The sequence below is a fragment of the Canis aureus genome, chromosome 4 (genome assembly GCF_053574225.1).
Source record: "Canis aureus isolate CA01 chromosome 4, VMU_Caureus_v.1.0, whole genome shotgun sequence".
Taxonomy (NCBI): domain Eukaryota; kingdom Metazoa; phylum Chordata; class Mammalia; order Carnivora; family Canidae; genus Canis; species Canis aureus.
This window is the reverse complement of record NC_135614.1, coordinates 2,718,178-2,727,722: the sequence shown is the minus strand read 5'-3', so window position 1 is coordinate 2,727,722 and position 9,545 is coordinate 2,718,178. Positions and strand designations below refer to the sequence as shown.

General features: G+C 35.0%; 1 long non-coding RNA gene across 1 annotated transcript; it reads left to right on the top strand.

The window, feature by feature from the left end:
* The first annotated feature begins 1,723 nt into the window (after window positions 1–1,723).
* LOC144311762 (uncharacterized) lies at window positions 1,724–7,200 on the top strand. Its single transcript, XR_013377283.1, has 3 exons — window positions 1,724–2,181; window positions 2,712–2,792; window positions 7,051–7,200. It is a non-coding gene; the product is annotated as an uncharacterized LOC144311762 (long non-coding RNA).
* Window positions 7,201–9,545: the final 2,345 nt, after the last annotated feature.

Genomic DNA, 9,545 nt, shown 5'->3' with positions numbered 1-9,545 from the left:
AAAAAAAATATGAAAGCCACATGAACTAGATTATACACAGACACTATTAACATTTAATGTCCATGCTTCTAAGATGTTTTGCTATATGCAAATGTCACCAACTTATATATAGGAAGCACTTAAAATTTTAGTTCAAAGAATATATAAGTAAACCGTTTGATGACACCACAAGAAATATAAAGGTCAGCAAAAGGAAATTTAGTAAAGGAGGTAAGGTAGGACCCATGGTTCTATAAGCCTTGTACCTGGGACACAAGGATCCTGGGAATCCTGGGAACTGCAGCTTGCCCAGCAAGGTGACATTGAGATAACTAGGTATCAGCCTACCTGAAAGCTTGTAGAGAGCAGGAATGTTGGATCAGAGGCTAAATCTCAATTGCAGTAATGGAACCAGTATAACCAATCCAACTAGCCAAAGAGATTGCTCCTCCACGTTCAAAAGATCAAGTGGTAGATCAATCTAGCTCCACAGTAGTCCCAGGAAGATCCAGTGAACACTACAGGAATCTTTAGGATCTGGTCTTTTCTCACCTGCCATGAGATCACATAAGCTAGATCATTTCCTAATACATACCAATACTCTAATAAAGAAGAAATGGAGGGGGAAGAGGTCTGGAACACTAACCCTCTAACGTAGGCAAATCAGTTACGTACAGTTTCTTTAAGTTCAGGAGTCAAAGTCAAATGGTAAAATTAGGCTACTTTTAATTTTGTGACTTTTTCTTATATTTGAATGTACTGATCATATATAAAGAGAAAAGTTTAAAATTAATGTGATTTTGTAATAAATAATTACATGAATTATCTGTACTATATTGTCTTTAATATGCATAACTAGATGATCCATGTTAGTACATCGTCAAAATCATACCACATTCTTCAGAACTTTCCTAAAAATGTGATAGTACATGTGGTATTTCTTCTATATCATATATTGGCTAATTGACCCTATAACATGAATGACCACTTCATATAAATTAAAATCTTTAAAAAGAGTCTATTTAAGAACCTCTGTTCATCTCAGTATGGAATCAATTCAAAAGCTCTCGAGTTACAATTATAGGCCCTCGGAAAAATGAATCTTATTTGGAACTAAAGCTCTATTCTACAGACATCTGGGTCTTCTCTTTGAGGGGGAGCATTAAGCCCACTTATTATTTATATGAAAGATCTATTCCCAGAAGGAGAAAAGGCACTTCTCCAAACTTTAAAGCAAGTTCTTGAGTTTTAACAACCATAAGCAGTTTAATAAATTCAAGTGTTTAACCAATAAAGTTCAGTTTTACATTTCTCGTAAAGTACCATTTTGTTATAATTCAGAATTTTTAATATCTTATGTTATAAATAATATTTATCAAGCTCTTGCCTGTCCTTGCTTCCGCTGATGGAAGATAGTTCAATTTGGGGAAGTAATGTTCTGTGCAACAAGAGCCAGGTCAGGAATGCACCTGAGATCTACAATATATATGACTCCACACCCATTTATTTAACATAATGCTAATTCTACAGTAGAGTCTAGAGATATATTTTTAAAAAGAACAGGAACACAATTCTGAACCTCATGAAGATGATGTCCTAGATAGACAGATATATATGATTTTGAAAATATCTATTTACTTACTTACTTACTTACTTACTTATTTATACAGCTTGTGAGCAAGGAGGGGCAGAATGAGAAGGAGAGAGAACTCAAGCTGGCTCCATGCTCAGTGCAGAGCCCAACATGGGGCTTGAAGTCATGACCCTGAGATCATGACCTGAGCCAAAATCAAGAGTTGAACACTTACCCGACTGAGCCAGACAGGTGCCCCCAGATATATAAATGTTTTTAAGTATAGAGTATTCTGCCTACACTGATGGCATATTATGTAATGTGTACCAACCTTTTCACTAAGAATGATGAGAAATACTGGAAAATGTGTTTTTAAAATGTCTTCAAAGACATAGAAATGATGCAGCATGATAAGAACATAAAGAATGAAGTAAGAGAAGAAAACACAAGTAGTTGAGCTTAGCATTGGGACATCTTTTCTCCAAGGACATCTGCCATTTCCTGAATAGAGGAGAAGATGAGATACCAAGCAGTGATGGTAGCAGGCTCCAGGACCTAGCGGGTACAAATGGAAACCAAAGAAATAAATCCTTTGTGTAGACCATAAAGCATTGTATCCTAAAACAGAGGTAAGCAAGTATTTTCTGTAAAGAGCTAGCCATACAGATAATATGGCTTTGTGGGTGGTACAATCTGTAGCAACTATTTAGTCCTACTTTTGTAGCAGAAATGCAATCACTGACAATATAAATAGATGGATATCAATGTATTTCATAAAACCTTATTTATAAAATGCACCAGGTCATATTTGACCCCACAGTCTGTAATTAGCCAACCCCTGCCCTAAAGAAAGCATGAGCCAGGAATATACTAGACTTAAAAGGAAATGAAGCTTAACCTCAAATCATATTATTCCTTATTACGTTAAGGTATAAGAATGCATTTCTAGCATCCATGGCTACCTTTTAAAGTCAGATGTAAGTCATGTCAAATGGGAAGATAGTAAGACCCTAAAAATTGTTACTTTCTGCAAATTATCTCTAAAGCTTTTTCATACATCTCACAATCAATTAAAACAAAGTCCCACAAGAAAATAAGATAAATAATAAACAAATAAATGCATTACACAAAAATCTGTTTTTTTCTTTTTTTTTTTTAGAACTTGATGAACTCAACCTACAATTTATGTGAAAATCTAAAAAAACAAAAAAGAGAAATGCTCCTGAAGAAGAAGTCTAAGGTATACCAGATTCTCTACTAAATATCCTTTTGAAAATACAGTATTTAAGTAAGTGTCCTAGGGACACCTGGGTGACTCAGTGGTTAGCATCTGCCTTCAGCTCAGGGTGTGATCCTGGAGTTCCAGGAGCAAGTTCCTCATTAGGCTCCCTGCAGGGAGCCTGCTTCTCCCTCTGCCTTGTCTCTTCCTCTCTCTCTCTGTGTCTCTCATGAATAAATAAATAAAATCTTTTTTAAAAAGGGTACCCTATTGAAGCAATGTTAGATAAATTGGCCAACCAGAAAGAATAAAAAGCCCAGAAACAGATCCATATGTATGGATACATGACTTATGACTGGACTGACACTGGAGTGTATATGAAGATATCAAAATTGAATATTAGATGAATTATAGTACTAAATGTAAATGCAAAGAAGGAACCCCCTCAAACATCATGTGTGAGAATATCATGATGTGGAGGAGGGAAATATTTTTTTTAAAGACATAACTGTAGTTAATAATGCTGCGTCGTGCATTTGAAAGTTGATAAGAGAGTAGAGCTCATCACAAGAAAAAATTGTAATTATTTGTTATGACGGACGTTAACTTATTGTAGTGATAATTTGCAATATATACAAATACCAAATCATTATGCTATATACCTAACCAATATAATGTTTTATTTTTTATATTTCATCAAATTTCCTAAAAAATAGAAAATTAGATAAGTGTTTTTACATCAGTGAGGACGGGCTACTTACAAAACTGATAAATTATGCAAAAATAACATTAAGTGCAAAAATAAACACAAAATAAAATAAACTATAGGAACATCCAGATGGCTCAGTGGTTGAGCACCTGCCTTTGGCCCAGGGAATGATCCTGAAGTCCTGGGATCTAGTTCCACATTGGGCTCCCTGCATGGAGTCTGCTTCTCCCTCTGCCTGTGTCTCTGCCTCTCTATGTGTCTCTCATTAATAAATAAATAAATAAAATCTTTTTACAAATAAAGTAAAATAAACTGTAAACAGAAAAGTTCAAAACAATCATATCTACACTATGGTATAAAAAGATGATAAGTGGGTAACTGAAGCCACAGGGGTGGGTGGGGGGGGCGCAGCAGGGGGCACTTAACAATTAAGGTCGACACGTTGGGTGGACCCTCCTCCACGTCCTTTGATGTTCTCTTTTTTGAGGCAGGTAATTGCAGGAGTCTCTCCTTTTTGATAATCTTCTTTTTTTTTTTTTCTTTTTGACTAAGCTCCACACCTAGTGTGGAGCCCAAAGTGGGGCTCAAACTTATGACTATGAGATCAAGACCTGAGCTGAGATCAAGAGTCCCACCCTTAGCCTACTGAGCCATGCAGGCAACTCCCCTTTTTGATAATCTCTTTAACTGTACATTACATTTTATTTCTTTTTGTTATGTGTGTGACAATGCAATAAAAGTTTAAATTTAATTATATGCATCATCCAATGATTCAGCAAGTACAGTGATAAATCTATGTAGGTGACAAAGATGGTGCCAAAACACTTGACTCTAAAGAGACATTTACCTAATCCAAAGGGCAGAGAAGGCTGAATCCCTAAAGATTAACAAGATTAGAAGTTGAGTAGAATGAGAGGGCAAGGGAATAATATGGAGACATGGTAATAAGAAGGCTAACAAGTTGAGGCATAATAAGGAACAGAGAGGCTTCCACCAAGTGCTTGGGAAAGTCAGGGGCCAGATCATGCACGGTATTGCAGACAGTGGTCAAAATATTTTAGAAATCATATTCTAAGTTGAAAATCAGTGAAAGTTTTTACACAGGAAAACAGGATCAGATTTGCATATTAAAAGACGACCAGCTGCTGTGTGTGGCACATTACAGTAAGGTAAGAAGGTGAGTGAAAGATCTACAGAGGTTATCCTGTCCATCCATGATAGTGACAATCACTTTTGCTACTGTGATGGCTGTGAATTTGGCAAGTATTAAGATCTCTGAAATTAAGATATATTTTAAAATTTAACACGTGCTGTAGTTTAGTTAGCAGGGTTCTTTCTTTTTAATTTTAATCTCTCATGATGGTGCATATGATACTTGTGCTTCTTCTACATGAGGACATCTTAGATTTAATGAAAATAACATTCCAGAGATCATCGACCATAACTTCAGATTAGATTGGATAGGAAGGATGATGGCCAGCCAGTTATCACAGACTCACCGGAGCCACGGATAATTGTGCCAATGGGGTGGCATTTTTGAGGTGGGAAAATTGAGGACAAAGATAAAATTGAAAGTCAATTGGGGATCACAAGTTCAATTTTGGTTGTGCTAAGTTTGGGATGCCAGTGCTTCACAAGAGGATGATACAATAGAATCCACTGAAACCCAGTAGAATTCAAGAGAATAATCCAGTTTGTTATCTAAAAAAATTTAACTCTCCAGGCAACAAAGAAGGTCTATCTGAGGTAATGATCTAGTTACACATTTGATATTTTGTTGAGGAATTTTATCAACCTGAAAGCTGAAACATGGGTTTATAAATCAATATTTCAATATACACTAATACATTTCATGGCATGGTATGCAATCATTCTGTGTGCTCAAAAGCTCCATTTTGACATTTACTGATTGAATCCATATTAGTATGGTGGTTATCCTATAATAGTTTTTTATTATTTATAGATTTCTAAATTATATTAATTCTAATTGTATACTCAATCCTCTTTCGGACTTTCTTTTCTGTCCAATGATATTGTTTCCTGTCAATAACAAAAATGTTGATATTTTGGAGTTTTTTAATTTTTTTTAATTTATTTTTAATTTATTTTTTTATGATAGTCACACAGAGAGAGAGAGAGAGGCAGAGACATAGGCAGAGGGAGAAGCAGGCTCCATGCACCCGGAGCCCGACATGGGATTCAATCCCGGGTCTCCAGGATCATGCCCTGGGCCAAAGGCAGGCACTAAACCGCTGCGCCACCCAGGGATCCCTATTTTGGAGGTTTTTTTTTTTTTTTTTTTTTTTTTTGGAGTTTTTAAAGTACTTTCTTGCACTTCTTTTTTTAAAGATTTTATTTTTATGTAAGCTCTACATTCAACATGGGGCTTGAACTCATAACCCTGAGACCCAGAGTTGCATAATTTACCAACTGAGCCAGGTAGCCCCTTTCTTACACTTTTATACTGGCTAATGTTGTTATAATTTTCTTATAATTATAATTGTTATGATTTTCTTCCCATGTCTAATTTTTTTTTTTTTTTAGATTTTATTTATCTATTAGAGAGAGAGAGCACAATCAGGAGGAGCTGCAGAGTGTGAAGGAAAAGCAGACTCCTCACTGAGCAGGGAGCCCCCTCAGGGCTTGATCCCAGGACCCCAGGATTATGACCTGAGCTGAAGGCAGATGCTTAACTGACTGAGCCACCCAGGCGCCCTTCCCATGTCTACTTAAAAAAAAAAATTTGTTTTATTTAAAACATTTTTCCAGATTTATTGAGATATGATGGAAAATTAAAAATTATATATATATAATGTGATTTTTAAAAAGATGTGCAATGTAATGGTCTAGCATACATATACATCATAAATTAGAAGATCCATCACCTCACACACATACCATTTCTTTGTATGTGGTGAAACTACTTAAGATTGACTCAGCAAATTTCAAGTATGTGATGTAGTATTATTAACTATAATCACCATTTTGTATATTAGCCCCCCAGAACCTATTCATCTTAATGAATGAAAGTCTATACTCTGACCATGGTCTTCCCATTTCCCCCCCACCCCCACCTCAGCCCCTGGCAACTACCACTACTTTGAAAAGTCTTAATTGTATTAATCTTTTTATCATTCGGCATAAGTATATGCTTTCTTCATAGAGTCTTACACGTTTCTTGTTGATTATTTTCTAGAAAATTTGAAATCGTTCTTGCTATCAAGATCAGACATTTTTATTTTTGTCTTTTAAATGTATTTCTATAGGAATGTAGCTATTTATCAAATATGAATTAAAGAGGAAATTACTGAAATTTGATAAGATTTTAATAACTGTATAGAACAAATCTAAAAGGGCCTGTATGATTTTCTTTGTTTATAAAATCATTTATAAAAACCTGTTTCTGTTCTTAAAATTGTGATGAATTTACCTGTAATGTTTCTGGCTTGAATTCTGGAACTACTTATTAGAGGTTATTCCTCGAAAACTTCTCGAATTTGTGTCAGATTCTGAAATTTGATTCTTCTGAAATTCTTGAATAAGTTTTAATTATAACATCTTTCTCTAAAGTAGTGAAGCCTGGGATGCCTGTGTGACTCAGAGGTTGAGCATCTGCCTTTGGCTCAGGGTGTGATCTCAGATTCCCAGGATCGAGTCCCACATCGGGCTCCTTGCATGGAGCCTGCTTCTCTTCCCTCTGCCTGTGTGTCTCTGCCTCTCTTTCTGTGTCTCTTATGAATAAATAAATAAATAATCTTAAAAAATAAAAAATAAAGCGGTGAAGCCCATACTTTGTTCTGTAGTCAGCTAGAGAGGTGGATGCAAAATCATCACCTGAAAAACTCATAAAAAGTGCAGATTATCTGGGGCTCCTGGGTGACTCAGTCAGGGTTAAGCACCAGATTCTTGATTTCAGTTCAGATCATGATCTCAAGGTCGTGAGATACTTTGAGGGGCTCCAGGAAGATAAACCAGGGAGCATGTTGTAAAGGGTAACTATAACTCACCCACCTATAGTCACTGCAGAAGAGTACCATAATGGGAAATAATCTCTACTCTTTGGAAATATTTGGGAAAGCTTCTTAGATATCTTAACATATCTTAACACTATATACACACATACATATATACAATATAACACAGAGACATATAAACATTAAATACATACCTATGCTCATGTAGATACACTTGGATCATAAAGTCATCTGGTCCAACAGACAGTTTTCTTTTTTCCACCATGAACCTAGCAACTTTTTATTTAGAACCTGATTTTAACTGGAAAAAAATTATTTTTATTCAGGAAATCAACAAGAAAATTCTAGAATAGTAAGCATTAGAAAGCCAACAACTTCAGGAAAACAAATCCAAACCGCCTGGTATGTGTAATTTTGCCTTAGAATTCTAATTTCCAAAAATAATAAATAAATAAATAAATAAATAAATAAATAAATAAATAAATAAACAAAACAAAACAAAAGAATCCTAATTTCCTCAGGCTTTTTTAAGAAATTGCATTATCTCCTTTAATCAATGGTTTTAACTTAGGAAAATCAATACTAATTTAACCAATTAAAGTCAAATTAGTTTACCTCAGTAGCTGGTATACATTAGTGGTTTATGTTTGGGTGACCAAGTTTTCCATAGGTCATTTAAATACTCTACTTTAGAAGACTAAAATATTTAAAAAGCATTTTGAGAAACAAAATGTAAAACATTATATATAGAACTTGTGTTTAATTTTCCTTAAAGAGTAAAGTATAATTTGGTTTTAGAGCTTAGAAAAATACTCCCAAGACGTTTCCAGGTTTCTGGTTTGTTTTTTACTGTGTCTCCCTGTCAGTTTTAATATAATCATTTTTAGCTGTCTTCGCCCTGTTGGATTTTCTTCCCATGTCAGCTGACCCTAGCTTGAGTCTTTTAAGAACAAAAGCCTCAGAGAGTTCTGTGAATTGCATTTAGGTCAGAAATTAGGATTTCACTGTGGAAAGTATTTACATTTTTGTTTGAGCTAGACCTTATGGGAAACTTTTAGTCAAGAAGTTAGCAGGGTAGCAACTCAAATTTGAGCTCTGTAAACTCAATGTTTTAGTTCTGACAGTAGCCAACTTTTGTCCACAAGGATTTATATTTTAAAGTAAGGAATTCTAAATGACACAGAACAAAAAATGATATAAAGATAAATTCAATTTTTAAATTTCACTAGCATAACTGTTCTATTCTCCACTTTTTTGCTGGGTCAAAACACCAAGATACTACTGGCTGTTATTTATCAATTAGTTACAGATTGGGACTGAGGAAGCCAAGGTTAAAGTTTTTTTGGGGATCCAGTTATTTTTCTACTTTACTATAGTTTCCAATCCCAGCTCCCCACAGAGAAAATAGAATATTTAGTCATAAGGGACAGAGTGTTGGTGAATTTTCTCAAATATATTCTCTCTCCATCTATAAAAAAAAATGTAATCTTTCATGACTTAAAAGCTGGGAGTATCATTTTTATTGAGAAGCACCACACTACAATGGAAGGGATCATTATTTCAGAGTCTAAAAACATTTGTTTGAGTGCTAATGCCAACCTTAAACTAGCTGAGTTCCCTAAGATATATGCAATTTGAGCCTATCTTTAATCATGTGAAAAAAAATGAGTGTTAGTCATGGTTCTTCAGAGAAATAGAAATAGAAATATGTATTTATAAATAGAAAAATATAGATATATAGACATAGCCATAGATATACAAAGAGATTTATTGTAAGTAATTACTTCATGTGATTAGGGAGACTAAAAAGTCCTGTGATCTACCACCTGCTAGCTGGAGACCCAGGAAAACTGGTAGTGTATTTCTAGTTCAAGTCTGAAGACCTGAGAATTGTAAGTAGCTGTCCATGGGTACAACAATACCAGTGTTCCAGCTCAGGCACTTAAGCAGAAAGACAGATTTCTACTCTCTTCGATCTATTTTTTTCTATTCAGGCCCTCAGCGGACTGCAGGACGTCCACCCAGTCTGCTTTACTATGCCTACAGATTCAAGTGCTAATCTTTCCAGAAACACACTCACAGAAACGCACA